This window comes from Balaenoptera ricei, chromosome 6, assembly GCF_028023285.1.
Source record: "Balaenoptera ricei isolate mBalRic1 chromosome 6, mBalRic1.hap2, whole genome shotgun sequence".
In the NCBI taxonomy this organism is placed as follows: domain Eukaryota; kingdom Metazoa; phylum Chordata; class Mammalia; order Artiodactyla; family Balaenopteridae; genus Balaenoptera; species Balaenoptera ricei.
In genome coordinates, this window is record NC_082644.1 from 72,697,242 (window position 1) to 72,717,829 (window position 20,588).

The following is a 20,588-nucleotide window of genomic DNA, read 5'->3' on the forward strand; positions in this document are numbered from 1 at the left end:
TACCTGACAAAAATTTGCATATTGAACACCAAGAGTATTATTTAGTTTTTTCTTCCAAGCTTATTATTGACAAGGTAGCCCTGGTCAATAATAGGGTATTTCAGAAATGGCTGATTGTTATTGGTGGTTCCTGTACATGTCAAAAACCTCAGGCAATATCATAAAAGAAAGTTAAAATCAGGATGTTATCAAAATTCAGAAAACTGATTTAATTCAAAAGCAAGCCATTTCAGTAAAAGAAGTAAACTCTCTTTGGAACTGACACCTGTAGGAAAATTTCATATTAAGGCCAAAAGCATAACCAAGCCCACCTTGATCTGCTGGGCATTTATTTATCGTGGGAAGTAATAATAGAAACCATATATGGGCTGGGCTGTAATCCTGTTGCTTACTTTGTAGGATATCCAGATGGCTCTGCTTTAGCCTGTGCCCACATTTCCTGCTGATCCTTGGAGAAGGGAAATGTGTCCCCTGCCTGTACAAATAGAATGGACACTATCTCTTATTTCTGTTTCATTGTGTAGGGAGTGTTTTGCACAGATGCCACAATATCACTTTGTCTAGCAAACAGAAGAGTGTGTCCAGAACTGGTGAGAAGCCACATTCCTCCTCCCACTGTTAGCGCTCTCTGCGATGCCCCACGTGAGGCTGCCGGGGCCCAGGCCCAGCCCAGAAATGAACTTGCCTCCTTGTGCTGTGTGAAAGGCACATGCAGGATTCATAAACATGTCCAGAAAGGGTTTTCTTGGGCTTCCTTGGGATGAGGGGTAAAAAGAAAAAAAGTATTTGCCATCTTTTCTGATTCGGGGCAACCCACACATAAATATATAGAGACGAGCCAGTATTGTAATTACCTTTTAGTTGAAAATGTTTTTTCTACTGTATATTTTAAAATGGTAAATTTTATGTTAAGTGTATTTTACCACAATTTAAAAAAAGTTTTCTCTAGATGTTTTCTCACCTGCTGAGTATTTTTTTTTTTTTAACCTGAAAAGTGAATTCTTATAAGAGCTTGATCCTCAGGATGGTTCTCAGGTGGATTCATGGTGCCAAACTTCACATGATTACTCATTTTTTTTTTTCTTTTTTTTGAAGACTGGAAACATTAGGGGCAGCAATTTCACTCAGAGATATATTTCCAGGAGAAATGAAAACTAGGTCCATGTACACATTTGTGCATGATAGCTAAAAAGTGGAAACAACGAACCAAATGTCCATCAGCTGTAAAGTGGATAAGTATGATATATCCATACAGTGGAGTGAAGCTCTGACACAGGCTACAATGCAGATGCAACTTGAAAACATTCTGCTAGGTGAAAGAAGCCAGTCACAAAAGGTCACGTAATGTATGAGTTCATTTGTATGAAATCTCCAGAAGGGGTAACTGTATAGAAACCCAAATTAGATTGGTGGTTGTCTAGGGCTAGGGTGGGAGAGGGAAGGGAATTGGAGGATTAGGGAGTGATGTCTAAGGGGTCCTGGGTTTCTTTCTTGAAGTAATGAAAATATTCTAACATGGATTGTGGTTATTGTTTGTACAAGTCTGGGAATATATTAAAAGCCATACTGTAAATGGGTAAATTGTACAGAATGTGAACTTCAGTGCATTTCGAAGATCTTGCCAAGCTGGGAACGACTGTGCTGGATTTTTAACAACACTGTCTTTTTCAGGGTGCGAAGTACCACATTATTATCGTCTCCCTGTGAGTGGGATTGGCACCCCAGCAGCACCTCCTGGCACAAGTCCTCCAGGAAACACAGACTAGTGCCGGCTGACAGCCTGCTTTACCAGGTACTTGCTTTTTCGTCTCTCATCGGCCTAGTTACTGGCTTTCCTCCACCAAAAGTGTGATGGAAATTATGTCACATCCTAGAAGTCAAGGCCACCATTTTCGATGTTGCTGATAGTGAAACTGTTTAATATCCAAGAAAATTTAATTGTAATGGCCTATTTCCCAAAGAACAGAAAGATCTTACCTGCATTTATGATCTGAATTGATAGGTAATTTTGGGCGAATGCCAACTGAGGTGCTTCCTGCTAAAGCATGTAAGTCCAACCCCCGTAGTTCAGAATAAATGCCTAGCAAGGTATTTTGATGTCTAGGGTTATAGGTCATTTTGGTAGGTCACGTTTGTTCTATTAGCTTTGAGGTAGCAGAATTATATAACAGTGGTCAGCACTTTGCTGAAAATAAAAGACATCAGTCACACTGGCTTCTAAAGATTAATTATGTACAGGCTTTTAGCCAAATAGGTGAGTATTATCTATTTACTGATTCAATTTTAAGTACGAATTAAATGGGATTTACAAGGTATTAAATTTTATTTTGACAGATGCTGGGATGTATTTGTTCTCAGTTACACTTTAACCACTGATTATAGGCCTGACCATGGATGGCAGGAATGGGGTTAGAATTTTTTCCGTGTGCTTGTTTCATAATTCCTGTCTGTTTAAGCTCGAGGACCCTGCTGGGGTGGATTCCAGCTGCATGTCAGCAGTGGAGTTTAGTGGTGTGTGAATAGCAGATAGCTCTTGAAATCCTAGTGTTCCTGCCTTCCGACTGTGTGACCTTGGGCACATCTTAATGTCTGAGAGCCCCAGATCTGTAAAAAGGGAGTGTTAGGGAATTCCCTGGTGGTCCAGTGGGTAGGCCGCTGCGCTTTCACTGCTGAGGGCATGGGTTCAATTCCTGGTCAGGGAACTAAGATCCCCCAAGCCGTGCAGCGCAGCCAAAAAAAAAAGGGAGTGTTAACATGGAGCTGAATGAGTTAACATATAGCAAGCACTGGGCACAAACCGAGGCCTTAACCGAGGCCTTTCTTGGAGTCTAGTTGTCCAAATGGGGACACTTGCATGGGGAAGTCCTTAGTGTCCACTGAACTGACAGGGCTGGGAGTGGATTTTGTTTACTGAGATGTTCTCTACGGAGCTCGTAAAGGTTCCAAACATAAGACAGATGCTTGCCCAGACCCGGGAAGTGGTTTTCCTGAAAGTAGATTTCTAGGTAGGATCTTTTGCTTTAGTCAAATGACTTAGAGGGGCGGCATGGAGTATGGCAAAGGAGGGGTTGGAGCCGGCATTGTCTTTGGAGGGAAGGATCTTTCTGACTCAAGCAAGCCCTTTCTGATAAATATCTCCCTGGTCTGATTCCCTACACTAGTGACCACATTCCCTTCAACATCAGTTTGGTTTCCCAAGTCAGCGTCTTACTCCAAAGCTCTTTCATGTATAAACACTGAAGCTTGGGTTTCTGGGTAAATTAGCCTCAGGTGAGCTTGAGTGGTGAGGGTTTTCCCCACATGACTGTAGTTTCAAATCTAGCAAACATTTATTAGGAGCCTTTGATTTGCCAGGCACTGGGCAAGGTGTTTTCACCCATCTTGTTTATCCTCAGAACATTCCTGAGGAGCTATTGCCAGCTCCCTTTTGCAAATAAGGAAACTGAGATGCAAAGATTTTAAGTGGTTTCCCCAAGATTGCATAGCCTCTGATTCCTAAGTTCAGTGAGATTCCTGTAGTAGCAGCTGTTTTCTATGCTAACTTTACAGAGCTTGAAGACTTAACTCCTAAACAAGGATAGTAACAGGTTTTTCTCAAGGGCCAGTTCTGATCAACTGATAGTGGCTGCCTGGAGTTAAGGATTCCTAGGTGCTGTCCACATTTGTTGAGTAAGAATGTTGTGTTCCATAAGCAATGTCTGGTATGGGTGGAGGAGGGTCCCTGTAGAGCACACTCTTGACCTGAGGTTTCTGATCGTCAGTTTCTACCTGCAGCTGTCCTCCTTTACAATCTTGGAGTCTCTGGAGAGCACTATTTGCCTGGCACTCGTTTGTTGCTACTTTAAGGGGCTTTGGTGTTCACTTTTCTGATGTGGCAAAATCGCCTTTGCCTCTTTGCTCTCAGGAAGGATGCTAAGAGTCTGGGCGGAGACTCACTTCCTAGACATGGCTTCTCACTGTTAGGTAATTTAGATGCTTTAGGGTTATTACCAGCTCATCCCATAATATGGGCATAGAAAAGTGAGTTGAAGGTGAAAATTAAAAACTTCTACTTCTGTGCCCCTGGGAGCCCCTCTGCAGTGCCCTCTCCCCTGGGGGCTCCTCATCAGTAGGGATACCTGGGGAGCTCACACCAGCAGCCCAAGCTCTTCATATGGAATTGGAGACACTCATCACAGTAGCTCTCAAACTTTAACTGCATCAAAATCACCTGGAGGGCTTGTTAAACCACAGATTCCTGGGTCCCACCCCACAGAGTTGCAGCTTCAGTCATGCTGGGGTGAGGCCCAGGAATTTGCATTTCTAACAAGTTCCCATTCAGGCTGATACTTCTGGTTTCCCAACCGTGCTTTGAGAACCACTAACTTGGACAGTACTTTTTTTTTTTTTTTTTTTTAATTTTATGGCTGCATTGGATCTTCATTGCTGCGCACGGGCTTTCTCTAGTTGCGGCGAGCGGGGGCTACTCTTCGTTGCGGTGCGCAGGCTTCTTATTGTGGTGGCTTCTCTTGCTACGGAGCACGGGCTCTAGGCGTGCGGGCTTCAGTACTTGTGGCACGCGTGCTCTAGAGCACAGGCTCAGTAGTTGTGGTGCACGGGCTTAGTTTCTCCACGGCATGTGGGATCTTCCCAGACCATGGCTCGAACCTGTGTCCCCTGCATTGGCAGGCGGATTCTTAACCACTGCACCACCAGAGAAGGCCCTGGACAGTACTTTCAACAGCCGCTGTAGAGCATGGGTTTGTTTACAGGTGGCATGTGGCCAGTTTCCCTGCCTGTGGTGAAGGGATTCTTTCCGCAAACATTTAATGAGCACCTCACACAGCACTGCCTGAGGGAAATTTAGAGGAATGTAAAGGCTTGTCGTGGGTCATTTGGGAGTCTAATTATTTTTTTTAATAGGTAATTCTGTCTTTAGCATAGTTAAAATTTTTTTAATAACATTGCCATATTCTTTTTTTTTTTTAACTTATTTTTAAAATTTTATTTATTTATTTATTTATGGCTGTGTTGGGTCTTCGTTTCTGTGTGAGGGCTTTCTCTAGTTGCAGCAAGCGGGGGCCACTCTTCATCGCGGTGCGCGGGCCTCTCACTATCGCGGCCTCTCTTGTTGCGGAGCACAGGCTCCAGACGCGCAGGCTCAGTAGTTGTGGCTCACGGGCCCAGCCGCTCCGCGGCATGTGGGCTCCTCCCAGACCAGGGCCCGAACCCGCGTGCCCCGCATTGGCAGGCAGACTCCCAACCACCGCGCCACCAGGGAAGCCCTGGGAGTCTAATTTGAGATCAGTAATTACATTGCTGTGTGAAAAGGGCTGCACTCACCCTATACTGTAAGCAGAAGGCCTGAGGCAGTGATTATCTGACAGGAGGCCTCCTGGGGGAGGTGATATTCGAGAGGAACCTGAGGAGGGAAAGTTGTTGGCTAGGTATGCAAAGAGGGGAAAAGAAATGCGGGGAGCAAGGCTGTGCATCAGAGGCCTGGACATGCTGCACTGAGTGAGAAGAAAAGCTGTTTGTGGTGAGAATTCCATTGTAATTCTGATAGGAAGTGAAGTATCAACCTACAGTAATAAAGATGAAAGCTTTTTGTTTATTTGGGTGCTTATTACAGTGTACTTGGTACTGTGCTAAGTGTTTTACCTGCATTGTCTTCATTTAATTCTCATACCCACCCTATGAGGTGTAGGTCCAACTGTAATCTTGCTTTGTATTAGTTTCCTAGGACTGCAGTAAAAAAAAATATCGCAGACTGGGTGGTGTAAACAACAGAAATGTATTGTCTCGCAGTTTTGGAGGCTAGAGGTCTGAAATCAAGTTGTTGGCAGGGTTCGTTCCTTCTGAGGGTTATGAGGGAAGGATCTGTCCTAGGCCTCTCTCCTTAGCTTGTCGGAGGTCGTCTTCCCTCCTTATGTGTCTGTCTCTGTCAAATTTAACCTTTTTATAAGGATACCAGTCATACTCTATTAGGGCCCACCCTAAAGACCTCACTTCAACTTGATTACCTCTGTAAAGACCTTGTCTCCAAATAAGATCATATTCTGAGGTAATGAGGGCTAGAACTTCAACATGTGAGTTTTGAGGAAACACAGTACAACTCATTATACCATTTTACAGATGCAGAAATGGAAGCTTAGAGGGTTTAGATAAGCTGACCAAATCATAGAACCATTGGGTCCAACCATGTAAACTTGCCATTTTTATAGCTCAGGAACAGTTGAATAGTGGCAATGTCATACTTTAAACCTAAGAAGTAGCAGAACTGGGGCTTGTTGAAACCCAGGTCCGATTCACCTTGTGCTCTTTCACCCAGTGCTTCAATTTGTTTACTAGCTTTTCCTTTTTTTCTGCTGTTTCCTCATGGTTCACTGGGAAAAGCAGTGGTGTGGAGATCAGGATACCAAGCCGCTAGCCTGTTTGTTTCTGGTTCTTGAGTTTCTGGATGAGATACTCTTATATTTCAGTCTTCTATACTGCCTGTTTAAGGAGAGAGGTCAGAAATTATTAGAGTATGTGAAATTTAAAATTCATTGCTACTAAAATGTTAAATACCTATAAATACACAGGTTATCTGAGTATAGATGTTCTATTCTTTTTTTTTAAAGAAGGGAATTACACCCCACCTTTTTTTTTTTAACATCTTTCTTGGAGTAAAATTGCTTTACAATGGTGTGTTAGTTTCTGCTGCATAACAAAGTGAATCAGCTATACATAAACATATATCCCCATATCTCCTCCCTCTTGCGTCTCCCTCCCACCTTCCCTATCCCACCCCTCTAGGTGGTCAAAAAGCACCGAGCTGATCTCCCTGTGCTATGTGGCTGCTTCCCACTAGCTATCTATTTTTTTTTTTAAACTTTGTGTTTTCTCTCTTTTTTATTTTTTAATTTTATTTTCTTTCTTTATTTTTGGCTGTGTTGGGTCTTCGTTTCTGTGCGAGGGCTTTCTCTAGTTGCGGCAAGTGGGGGCCACTCTTCATCGCGGTGCACGGGCCTCTCACTATCGCGGCCTCTCTTGTTGCGGAGCATGGGCTCCAGACGCGCAGGCTCGGTAATTGTGGCTCATGGGCCCAGCTGCTCCGCAGCATGTGGGATCTTCCCGGACCAGGGCTCGAACCCGCGTCCCCTGTATTGGCAGGCAGACTCTCAACCACTGCGCCACCAGGGAAGCCCTAGCTATCTATTTTACATTTAGTAGTGTATATATGCCCATGCCACGCTCTCACTTCGTCCCAGTTTACCCTTCCCCCTTCCCGTGTCCTCAAGTCCATTCTCTACATCTGCATCTTTATTCCTGTGACGCCCCTAGGTTCATCAGAACCACTTTTTTTTTTAGATTCCATATATGTGTGTTAGCATATGGTATTTGTTTTTCTCTTTCTGACTTACTTCACTCTGTATGACAGTCCCTAGGTCCATCCACCTCACTACAAATAACTCAATTTCCTTTCTTTTTATGGCTGAGTAATATTCCATTATATATATGTGCCACATCTTCTTTATCCATTCATCTGTCGATGGACACTTAGGTTGCTTCCATGGCCTGGCTATTGTAAATAGAGCTGCAATGAACATTGTGGTACCTGACTCTTTTTGAATTATGGTTTTCTCAGGGTATATGCCCAGTAGTGGGATTGCTGGGTCGTATGGTAGTTCTATTTTTAGCTTCTTAGGAACCTCCATACTGTTCTCCACAGTGGCTGTATCAATTTACATTCCCACCAACAGTGCAAGAGGGTTCCCTTTTCTCCACACCCTCGCCAGCATTTGTTGTTTGTAGACTTTTTAATGATGGCCATTCTGACTGGTGTGAGGTGATACCTCATTGTAGTTTTGATTTGCATTTCTCTAATGATTAGTGATGTTGAGCATCCTTTCATTTGTTTGTTGGCAATCTGTGTATCTTCTTTGGAGAAATGTCTATTAGGTCTTCTGCCCATTTTTGGATTGGGTTGTTTGTTTTTTTGATATTGAGCTTCATGAGCTGCCTGTATATTTTGGAGATTAAAACTTTGTCAGTTGCTTCGTTTGCAAATATTTTCTCCCATTCTGAGGGTTGTCTTTTCATCTTGTTTATGGTTTCCTTTGCTGTGCAAAAGCTTTTAAGCTTCATTAGGTCCCATTTTTTTATTTTGGTTTTTATATCCACTACTCTAGGAGGTGGGTCAAAGAGGATCTTGCTGTGATTTATGTCATAGAGTGTTCTGCCTATGTTTTCCTCTAAGAGTTTTATAGTGTCTGGCCTTACATTTTGAGTTTATTTTTGTGTATGGTGTTAAGGAGTGTTGTAATTTCATTCTTTTACATGTAGCTGTCCAGTTTTCCCAGCACCACTTATTGAAGAGGCTGTCTTTTCTCCATTGTATATTCTTGCCTCCTTTATCAAAGATAAGGTGACCATATGTGTGTGGGTTTATCTCTCGGCTTTCTATCCTGTTGCATTGATCTATATTTCCGTTTTTGTGCCGGTACCATACTGTCTTGATTACTGTAGCTTTATAGTATAGTCTGAAGTCAGGGAACCCGATCCCTCCAGCTCTGTTTTTCTTTCTCAAGATTGTTTTGGCTATTCAGGGTCTTTTGTGTTTCCATAAAAATTGTGAACTTTTTTTGTTCTAGTTGTGTGAAAAATGCCATTTGTAATTTGATAGGGATTGCATTGAATCTGTAGATTGCTTTGGGTAGTATAGTCATTTCCACAGTGTTGATTCTTCCAATCCAAGTACATGATATATCTCTCCATCTGTTGGTATCATCTTTAATTTCCTTCAACAGTGTCTTATAGTTTTCAGCATACAGGTCTTTTGTCTCCTTAGGTAGGTTTATTCCTAGGTATTTTATTCTTTTTGTTGCGATGGTAAATGGGAGTGTTTCCTTAATTTCTCTTTCAGATTTTTTGTCATTAGTGTATAGGAATGCAAGATTTCTTTGCATTAATTTTGTATCCTGCTACTTTACCAAATCCATTGATTAGCTCTAGTAGTTTTCTGGTGGCATCTTTAGAATTCTCTATGTATACTATCATGTCATCTGCAAACAGTGACAGCTTTACTTCTTCTTTTCCAATTTGGATTCCTTTTATTTCTTTTTCTTCTCTGATTGCTGTGGCTAAAACTTCCAAAACTATGTTGAGTAATAGTGGTGAGAGTGGGCAACCTTGTCTTGTTCCTGATCTTAGTGGAAATGGTTTCATTTTTTCACCATTGAGAACGATGTTGGCTGTGGGTTTGTCATATATGGCCTTTATTATGTTGAGGTAAGTTCCCTTTATGCCTACTTTCTGGAGAGTTTTTATCATAAATTTGTCGAAAGCTTTTTCTGCATGTATTGAGTTGATCATACGGTTTTTCTTCTTCAATTTGTTAATATGGTTTATCACATTGATTGATTTGCATATATTGAAGAATCCTTGCATTCCTGGGATAAACCCCACTTGATCATGGTGTATGATCCTTTTAATGTGCTGTTGGATTTTTTGTTAATGTTTTGTTGAGGATTTTTGCATCTGTTCATCAGTGATATTGGCCTGTAGTTTTCTTTCTTTGTGACATCTTTGTCTGGTTTTGGTATCAGGGTGATGGTGGCCTCATAGAATGAATTTGGGAGTGTTCCTCCCTCTGCTATATTTTGGGAGAGTTTGAGAAGAATAAGTGTTAGCTCTTCTCTAAATGTTTGATAGAATTCGCCTGTGAAGGCATCTGGTCCTGAACTTTTGTTTGTTGGAAGATTTTTAATCACAGTTTCAAATTCAGTGCTTGTGATTGGTCTGTTTATATTTTCTATTTCTTCCTGGTTCAGTCTCTGGAGGTTGTGCTTTTCTAAGAATTTGTCCATTTCTTCCAGGTTGTCCATTTTATTGGCATACAGTTGCTTGTAGTAATCTCTCATGATCCTTTGTATTTCTGCAGTGTCAGTTGTTACTTCTCCTTTTTCATTTCTAATTCTATTGATTTGAGTCTTCTCCCTTTTTTTCTTGATGATTCTGGCTAGTGGTTTGTCAATTTTGTTTATCTTCTCAAAGAACCAACTTTTAGTTTTATTGATCTTAGCTCTTGTTTCCTTCATTTCTTTTTCATTTATTTCTGATCTGATCTTTATGATTTCTTTCCTTCTGCTAACTTTGGGGGTTTTTTTGTTCTTCCTTCTCTAATTGCTTTAGGTGTAAGGTTAGGTTGTTTATTTGAGATGTTTCTTGTTTCTTGAGGTAGGATTATATTGCTATAAACTTCCCTCTTAGAACTGCTTTTGCTGCATCCCATAGGTTTTGGGTTGTCGTGTTTTCATTGTCATTTGTTTCTAGGTATTTTTTATTTCCTCTTTGATTTCTTCAGTGATCTCTTGGTTATTTAGTAGTATACTGTTTAGCCTCCATGTGTTTGTATTTTTTACATATTTTTTTCCTGTAATTGCTATCTAGTCTCATAACGTTGTGGTCAGAAAAGATACTTGATACGATTTCAATTTTCTTAAATTTACCAAGGCTTGATTTGTGACCCAAGATATGATCTATCCTGGCAAATGTTCCATGAGCACTTGAGAAGAAACTGTATTCTGTTGTTTTTGGATGGAATGTCCTATAAATATCAGTTAAGTCCATCTTGTTTAATGTATCATTTAAAGCTTGTGTTTCCTTATTTATTTTCATTTTGGATGATCTGTCCATTGGTGAAAATGGGGTGTTAAAGTCCCCTACTATGATTGTGTTACTGTTGATTTCCCCTTTTATGGCTGTTAGTATTTGCCTTATGTATTGAGGTGCTCCTATGTTGGATGCATAAATATTTACAATTGTTATATCTTCTTCTTGGATTGATCCCTTGATCATTATATAGTGTCCTTCTTTGTCTCTTGTAATAGTCTTTATTTTAAAGTCTCTTTTGTCTGATATGAGAATTGCTACTCCAGCTTTCTTTTGATTTCCATTTGCATGGAATATCTTTTTCCATCCCCTCACTTTCAGTCTGTACGTGTCCCTAGGTCTGAAGTGGGTTTCTTGTAAACAGCATATATACGGGTCTTGTTTTTGTATCCATTCAGCCAGTCTGTGTTTTGGTTGGAGCATTTAATTCATTTACATTTGAGGTAGTTATCGATATGTGTGTTCCTATTACCATTTTCTTAATGGTTTTGGGTTTGTTATTGTAGGTCTTTTCCTTCTCTTGTGCTTCCTGACTAGAGAAGTTCCTTAAGCATTTGTTGTAGAGCTGGTTTGCTGGTGCCGAATTCTCTTAGCTTTTGCTTAGCTGTAAAGCTTTTAATTTCTCCATCAAATCTGAAAGAGATCCTTGCTGGGTAGAGTGATCTTGGTTGTAGGTTTTTCTCTTTCATCACTTTAAATATGTCCTTTCACTCCCTTCTGGCTTGCCGAGTTTCTGCTGAAAGATCAGCTGTTAACCTTATGGGGATTCCCTTGTATGTTATTTGTTGTTTTTTCCTTGCTGCTTTTAATATTTGTTCTTTGTATTTAATTTTTGATAGTTTGATTAATATGTGTCTTGGTGTGTTTCTCCTTGGATTTATCCTGTATGGGACTCTCTGTGCTTCCTTTACTTGATTGACTATTTCCTTTCCCATATTAGGGAAGTTTTCAACTATAATCTCTTCAACTATTTTCTCAGTCCCTTTCTTTTTCTCTTCTTCTTCTGGGACCACTATAATTCGAATGTTGGTGCATTTAATGTTTTCCTGGAGGTCTGTGAGACTGTCCTAAATTCTTTTCATTGTTTTTTCTTTATTCTGCTCTGTGGTAGTTATTTCCACTATTTTATCTTCCAGGTTACTTATCCATTCTTCTGCCTCAGTTATTCTGCTATTGATTCCTTCTAGAGAATTTTTAATTTCATTTATTGTGTTGTTCATCACTGTTTGTTTCCTCTTTAGTTCTTCTAGGTCCTTGTTAAACGTTTCTTATATTTTCTCCATTCTGTTTGCAAGATTTTGGATATCTTTACTCTCATTGCTCTGAATTCTTTTTCAGGTAGACTGCCTATTTCCTCTTCATTTGTTTGGTCTGGTGGGCTTTTACCTTGCTCTTTCATCTGCTCTGTATTTCTCTGTCTTCTCATTTTCCTTTACTTACTGTGTTTGGGGTCTCCTTTTCAGAGGCTGCAGGTTCTTAGTTCCTGTTGGTGTCTGCCCTCAGTGAGTAAGGTTGGTTCAGTGGGTTGTGTAGGTTTCCTGGTGGAGGGGACTGGTGCCTGTGTTCTGGTGGATGAGGCTGGATCTTGTCTTTCTGGTGGGCAGGACCACGTCCGGTGGTGTGTTTTGGGGTGTCTATGAACTTATTATGATTTTAGGCAGACTCTCTGCTAATGGGTGGGGTCGTGTTCCTGTCTTGCTAGTTGTTTGGCATAGGGTGTCCAGCACTGTAGCTTGCTGGTCATTGATTGGAGCTGGGTCTTAGCATTGAGATGGAGATCTCTGGGATAGCTTTCACCATTTGATATTACATGGGGCCGGGAGGTCTCTGGTGGTCCAATGTCGTGAACTGGGCTCTCCCACCTCAGAGGCTCAGGCCTGACACCTGGCTCAGGCACAAAAACTGTCAGCCACCCGCCTGGTTGGCGGGAGGAGTCTTGGTACAAAAGCAGATTCTGGGGAATTCCCTGGCAGTCCAGTGGTTAAGACTCTGCGCTTTCACTGCAGGGGGCATGAGTTCGATCCCTGGTTGGGGAACTGTGGCAGGCACCTGACACTTGAGAGAGCAGAAGGGTTTAAAGTCAGAAGAACTGGATGAAGTGATGCCTTAGTCACTTCCTGGTTGTGGAACCCAGGCACAGCCCAAATCTCCCTCAGCCTGTTTCTCACATTAATGGAAGTTTGGAAGAAGTTGATTCCAATCCTCATGGATGAGTTTGAGGGGTTCAAGACTTCAGTGGAGGAAGTACCTCCACTCAGCCCCAGGGCTGTTCCAACGTTGTTGGGCTCTGCCTGTCACTCATGGCTGGTGCACCTCCTTCCCGGCCCTCAGCTGACCTGGAAGCAGACACGAGATGTTCTATTCTTAATTTCCTCTCAAACCAGCCTAAATGTTTTAAGCAACGTGTTAGTCCTGCACTTGTATTATAAATACATTTTCTTGGAATTATTTCAGCATTCAGGGATTTGGGCAACTTAATTGTCTAGCTATAGAGATTTCAGACAAATAGTTTTGTCAGTACCCAAAGAATAATTCCGTATTTTCTTCTCTAAGTATTTAGAATGAAAGAGCATTGCTCCAAATACGTAGATACAAACACTTTGTCATTTTAGGAATTTAAGCAAACTTTCATCGTGAGAAATTGGTGTACCCTTGAAGTGGAAGAAAAATAAAAATAATAAGTGTTTATTTTTACTTTTGAATATGTTAGTTATAGTCTACCATGTTTTCCAAACAAAAATTAGAGTGCATGGTTCACTTATGAATCAGCAAGACAGACTGGTGGCCATTGGCCTATGTCTGGAAATCTGAGATGTCTGGACATTTTAAGTATAGCACATAGATGAGTAATATTCCATCTAGGTTCTGAAACATAAATTTAATTATACTCCTGCATGTTTTAGAGAGCCCAGAACCCAAGAATTCAAAGATGACTAGGGGCTTGTGAACCCAGAGCCCCACCTCTCTCTTACTTTTCACAGCCACATTTCTTAAAAGGAATCTCTGTACTTATCACCCTTTTTCCTCCCCACCACCTGCCTCTCTCTTCAGCACTTCTTCCTCCATCTATTCCAGACACTCAGGGATCCAGTAACTGGCTTCAGGTACCCTCTAGGCTAAGCACAGCACTGCCTAAGGAAATTTTCATGGACAAGGGCTCTTCCGTGGCTGAGATATGCAGTTGAATTTTCAATCAGCGGTTACATTGTGTGTGTGTGTGCTGCCTTTATTGGGCCCCTGGTGCTGTGGCTGTGTGGGAAAGGCTGGAGTAAGCTTATTTTATGATTCCCATTATAATAAAATAATGCAATTAGCCTCTGGCTGGGAGGAGTGTCATCACTGGAGCCCTGATTTTGGTACTTCACATTTTCATTAGTTCAGTGGTTGATGACAGTGATTTTCAGTTCAGCCAAAATTTTGATTCATTTAGAGGTAATCTGATTGTAGGACGAGATTAGACAAAATACACTGGACAGGAATTCCCCCACCTAATCCTAATTTTATTGATATTTGAAAAAATTTATTGAGTTTTGAAAAAATATACACGATTATTTGATTATAATTATTATTCATATTTGACATTGATATTTGCAATATAATTATTGATAGTCAAAAAATCAAAATAATTATATATGTATGATTATTTTTAGTTCAGATCTTAAGTCTGGTAACTAAAATAACTGTGGCAACACATTTTGAAAGAGGCTTCATAATACATTAAAGTTAAATTTGTCTCTTCTGATGGCTTTAGCTCAGTAGAATACATATGTCAAGATTAGAAAAAGAAACAAAACACTTTAGCAAGTGGAAGATGGCTCCAGCAAAGGCAGAACTAGATCAGGGAGAGAGAAGATAGGTAAAATATGAAATGTCATTGGAAAGAATAGCTATTGGGCTGGCTAAAAAGTTCGTTTGGGTCCAGCTTACGAAAAATCCGAACGAACTTTTTGGCCAGCCCAATGAAACTTTATGTGATTTAGTGTACAGAATATAAATCTAAGAGAGCTTTGAATCTCTTGGAAATAAATCTTGATTGATTTGTTTAAAAACTTAGATAATAACTATGGAGGCAGGAAAAGCTGAAAGCCCCACACATTCCTGAAATTGAATGAAAGATTTCACTCTTATGTTAACCTTGCCCTCATGGCCCAGATGAGCAAAAAATTTGATGTACCTTCTATGTACATAATTTTATTCATTAGGGTCCCCCACCCTGCTTGCTTCTCTCCATTACTCTAGGAATGTGGGAAATACCTTGATATGCAGTCTTAGCCTCCAAGGACACTGCCAGGCAATCTCTCCCAGAGATTATGAGACAGAAAGGCTCAGACACCAAAGTCGGGTGTTGCAGTCACACGATTTATTCAATTTGAAAACATGCAGTGAGAAGCAAGGGGAAAAGATTCGAACATTTTAACATAGTTAGGTTAGGATATTAATAGGGTGAAAGGTCCATATTCTGGAACCTGTGCTTGCAATCTTTATATGTCCTGTCTCTGTGCGGTGTCAGCTTTCCCCAGTGATGGTGTGGTCACAAAGACCAGACCTGTGGTTGAACAGGGGTCTTAGCAGATAAAAGGTGTCTGAAGCCAGCATAGGCTTGCTCCATCGGAGGGGTGCAGGGCAAGTATACCTGGCCAATAGCTATAGCTCACTAGTAATTTCTCTGCGTTTTGGGGCAGAGTGTACATGGGGCCAGAATTGGACATAATGGGTGTTACCAATGGGTGATCAATTTAGGATGATTTAGCTGTCAATCTGGAGGCAACATGAGCTGGGCTTTATTATGTATCATTAATATTTTATTAGATATGGAATATTTATTATTAACAATAATATAAAGTTATAAAAATATATTATTATATTATATTATATCTAAATAAATACAATTGTAAATTAGATATTATTACATTTATTAATATTTTATTCAGTATGAATATTTACGATTTACTTTGTCCTTCCATCAGAGCCCTTCTATTTATAAGTAACATTCTTGTTTCATTCTTTTCATCTATATTTAACATAAAAAAACACTCCATTTATTTTGTTTTTTAACATATCTTACATGTTACTAACATACTACGTACACTATACACATCTTTTTTTTTTTTTTAATTAATTTATTTATTTATTTAGGCTGCACCAGGTCTTAGTTTCATGCGGACTTCTTAGTTGTAGCGTGCGAACTCTTAGTTGTGGCATGCATGTGGGATCTACTTCCCTGACCAGGGGTCGAACCTGGGCCCCCTGCATTGGGAGCGTGGAGTCTTACCCACTGGACCACCAGGGAAGTCCCGTACACTATACACATCTTATGAATTGTGCCTGAGTCTTACAGACTACTTGCTTTCTCATTGTCTATGGAAAATCTTAGGAGTTTCATCCATCTGATTTTTACCTTGTCCTCTATACCGTTTTTAAAAGAACTTTTAAGTATTTATTCAGCAAATTATGGTATATTCATACAAATGGAATATTATGCAGCTAGAAAAATGATAATATAGATCTATATTGCCATGAAAAAATTAGTCAAACAATATTCCTATGTAGAAATAACAGGTAGCAAAAGAGCGTATCTAGTATAGTCCCAGGTGTATAATGTTATGTATGATATCTACATGCTTACCTGTGCATGGAGGTACCTGGAAGGATGCTCATACAATTATTAATAGTAGTTTGCTCTGGATGATGACACTTCAGTTGCATTTTACTGTTTTTTGTGTGATCTACTGTATGGTTTGTGTAAATAAACAAGTATCATTTATTTAAAAATAACTGAAATCCAAACATGTGTGTGTATACGAATACGTATGCAAATCCACATACCAAGAGGATTATAAGATCAGACCCTTTCTTTTGTAAACCAAAGACGTTTTGCAAGTAGAGAATTATTTTCTGACCTTCGAAATGTTTTACCTCCCTTCAAAATGGTAACCTTCCTGTCTTGGGTCAGAGGATTGTAACAATGTCCCTTTAGCAGAATGTCCTAAACCTCCCTGATGATAAGACTCAGCCTGGTGGGTACCTGCTAAAAATGTAAATTTCCCCAGGGCCCTTCTCAGATCCACTGAATCAGTATCTCAGGGAGGGACCTGGGATGCCTCAGGTGATTCTGATCATCAGGAAAATTTAGGAAGCTGTTCTTATAGAAACAAATGCTACGAGCCATGTTTCAAGCTTTATCGGATGCCTCTAGGAAGTGCCTTTCCCAGGCCCAGCTTCCTTTGTTTTAAGAGGCCTGCACTTTTTTGCGTGGCTGCCATGGAAAACTGTCTGTTTGCAGCTTTTTTCTAAGGCCCCTTTCAGGTCTGAGGATTCTTTGACAGTCAAGGAGACACTTCAACAATTTCAATCTGTGTCTATCAGGGTACTGAGTTCTTAGGGCTAGAGGATTCTGGTGATAATTTTTTTTAAAGAAATTCAGGTGTTGCCAGGGACCCCTCTGGTCTCCCTGGAGGACTTGTGTATCACGTGGACAGTCCCCTGGGCCTCTCTCACCTTAGATTCCCTCCCTTGCATGGGAGATGAGGGCATTTTTTCCTTAAAAAGGAAAATTATTACCTTATTAAAGTGTTTTTCTTAAGGAACTTATTCTGGGAGAGGGACCGCTGGAATTCTTAGCACCAGAATCATATTTGAATTGAGAATTCTAATTCCTGGCTCACTAGCTGGAGTCAGACGACATTTGTGGCATTTACCTTTCTAATATTGTACGGGAAGATTTTCACAAATATTCCTCAGCATTGTTTGTTCAGTTGTTGTGTCAGCAAAACCCCTCTTAAGTTCTGTTAAAAGGAGCCAAAAGGAAAACAACAATAATAACAACCAAAGACCTACCTCTACCCCAACCCTGTGCAATTGTTTTATTGCTGTAGAGGCAATGAACTGAGGGGCCGGAGAGCAGTGATGAGAATGGGCTTTGAGTCCAGTAGGTCTGGCGTGTTACCCACCATCTACTCGGTGATGACCTTGGGCAGGCTGTTTTCCTCCAGGAAGTTTGGTTTCCTCATCTTAAAGTAGGGCAATAATACCAAATGTACAGGCGCGATGGGAGGATGTACATTAAATGAGTTAAAATAGTGTTGGAAAGATTTGCGGCACACAATGTGCATTTAATCAATTACTTTCTATCCAGGTTTTTTTTGTTTTTTAATGGAGGGTTAACAAGCGGCACCTGTCCCTGAAGAGTGTGGATTTTATATACTCTGCAATGTAAATAGTAATAAAATAATTTTTAAAAATGTCAAAACGCAGAGCACAGTGCCTCTAGGACCCAGGGCACCTTGCCAGGAGGGGACGGTTCCCCCACAGGCAGAGCGCTCTCTCTAGCAGGGTCTGTCCAGATGAGACCATAGCCCAGAAAGTGCTTCTAGGATCTCCAGGTTTGGAGTTGGATTATGCTCTATCTCAACTCCCTGTTAATCAGGCTGAGTACACCTTGCCTTGCCTGCCAGCCTGAGCACACCAAGACCAGCCCCGTAAGTCTCCTAGAAGGCTGCCCATTGACAGCCTTGCACCCCAAGGTCAGACCAGAGCCCAGCCACCTCCTTCCAGCCAGAAGTCCCCCTGTAACACCAGTCTGGGGCCTCCTCAGATTTATAAGCCATGCAGCTGACTCTGAGTTGCACAGCTAATTCTTTTGACAACTTTGTGGCCAGGTGAACCCATTGCTGAGTTCTTACACAGGGCGGGGCGGGTATGGGGGATGCTGGGGTTTGGAGTTTGTGCCACTGGCAGGGAGAGGAGAGGCGAATAGAAGGCAGCATCCATTTAGAACTGAGAACTTTCTCTCCCCGTTAAGTCTGATTCCTGATGTTTTCATCCTTTTTGCTCTTACTCTAACACCTTTTCATTGTAGTGATGATGGCAGCAATGCCAACATGTTACCAATGGTGGTAATAATGATGATGATGATGATGATGATGATGTTTAAAAAGAGGGGGGCCTTTCTTGGGCTGTTCTCCCTTCCTGCTGTTGTTCCTCTCTGGTCTTCACTTCCCCTAAACAAACCCCCTACTGCCCCCACCCCCACCCTTTCACACCCCTGCACTGGGCTCTCTGAAACCCTTGATTCACAGTAAATGAAACACTCAGCTGGACTCCACCTCCTTGCTTTAATTTAGACTTGGCTTTCTTCTGAGGGCATTGCTTCCTGATAACCACCTCAAGGGATGCTTCCTATTTAGATGGAAAGAGAAATCTAAGCAGGAGCTGGCTCTGTGGTCCAGGCAGAGAAGCTCCAACAAAGGCTCTGGGGCAGGAGTGAGCTTGGCAGGGTCTCAAGAGCAACAACTACAAAGAAAGGCCAGTGTAGCTCCAGGAAGTGAGGTTGGTAGTCTGCAGCCTGAGCTGTGCTCGAAGAAGGCAGCAGGGTCCACTCATATAGGACTTGGAGGCTGCCTTAGCGCAGGCTGCTATAACAGAACACCACAGAAAGGGTGGCTTAAACAACAGACATTTACTTCTCACAGTTCTGGTGGCTGAGAAGTCCAAGATCAAGGTCCTGGCAGACTTGGTTCTTAGTGAGGGCCCTCTTCCTGGCTTGTGGACGGCCACCTTCTCTCTGTGTGCTTACAGGGCCATTCCTAGGTGCACGCACGTGGACCTAACAAACTTTGAAAGTGAGCAAGAGTAACATTAAATAACGAAATGTGAAGGCATGAGGGGCAGAGCAAAACTTTGAATGCCTCTCTCCTGGATGTTCTTTTAGGGGCTGTGGGTGGCTGCTTGTGGAAGAAGGAGTCCTTTAAGTGAATATGCACAGTTATTGGTATGGTCCTTTGATTTGGAAAGTTAAGGGGATGCCGGGCCTTGTATCCTGAAAAGTGCCCTTCCCTCAGGCAGAGTTTTAACTGCCAGCACTTCAGTCATACGTGTACTTGAGCAATTCTTGTGCCTTGTCATCGTTTGTTTACATGTCTTTCTCTTCATGCTGTGAGCAAGCCCCCTGTTTTATATTGCCTTTATCTTCTGTATACCTACGCCAGGGTACATGCTAGGCATTCAAGAAACGCATATTGAAGGAGAGTGTCTTTATAATTCTAATCTGCCATCCAGTGTACAGGCCAACTAAATTGCTCAGTTAGCCTGGAACTTTTCATGTCAGGTTCCTTTGCTCCCATTTAATGATACTTTTTAATCATGTTGCAAATATGTATGTAAGTGCATGTGTGTGTGTGTGTGTGTGTGTGTATCCCCAAATCTTAACATTCTTGAGGAAATCTGATTAAAAGTGTTTAGTTTATTACATTTATTTGAGGTCTTCTGACTATAATTTAAGGATCTCACACTGTAATACATAATGACAAGTGTTGAAAAATTATCTATTGCCCAAACAATAACTACAATTTAAAAAGACAAATACACACAATCCTATCCATTCATCAAACCATGTTCTCATATACTTTCCAATTCTTTTCTTTTGTAATTTCTTTGTTATTGCCATCAGGATAGATACTTTTTTTTTTTTTTTTGGCTGTACTGCATGGCTTGCAGGATCTTAGTTCCCCAACCAAGGATCAAACCCGTGCCCCTTGTAATGGCAGCGTGGAGTCTTAACCACTGGACTGCCAGGGAAGTCCCAGACTTCTTTATATAATTTTAAATGATGGCTTGCTACGCCAATTAAGTTGATTTGCTGTAATTTAATAGCCCTCCATCCTTGGACATTGATGGTTTCCATCTTGTGTTATTATAAATAGGCATACAATGAAGTGCTGTCCCACCTCCCAGTCACCCTCTGCCATCTAACCTCCAGTCCCATCTTGCCATTGAAACAGCACCGGCCAGGATGAGCAGTGGTCCTCTTCCTGGTGAACGTCTTCTGTTCTTATCTTAGTTGAACTCCTCGAAGTTCCATGTTGGCTATTCTTCCCTTCTTGAAATTCATTCTTCTCTTGACTTCTTGGACACCCTGCTCCAGAGGATATTTTCCTTCCCCTTCTGGCAGTTCC

The 20,588-nt window shown here is 41.3% G+C and overlaps 1 protein-coding gene across 2 annotated transcripts in view; it reads left to right on the forward strand.

The window, feature by feature from the left end:
- The window catches only part of TJP2 (tight junction protein 2), a 132,809-nt gene that overhangs the window by 25,956 nt on the left and 86,265 nt on the right, over window positions 1-20,588 (forward strand). For both annotated transcript variants that reach the window (XM_059924861.1, XM_059924859.1), the window contains exon 2: window positions 1,672-1,792. The gene's annotated coding sequence lies outside the window, so the exon portion shown is untranslated. The remainder of the gene's footprint in view (window positions 1-1,671; window positions 1,793-20,588) is intronic.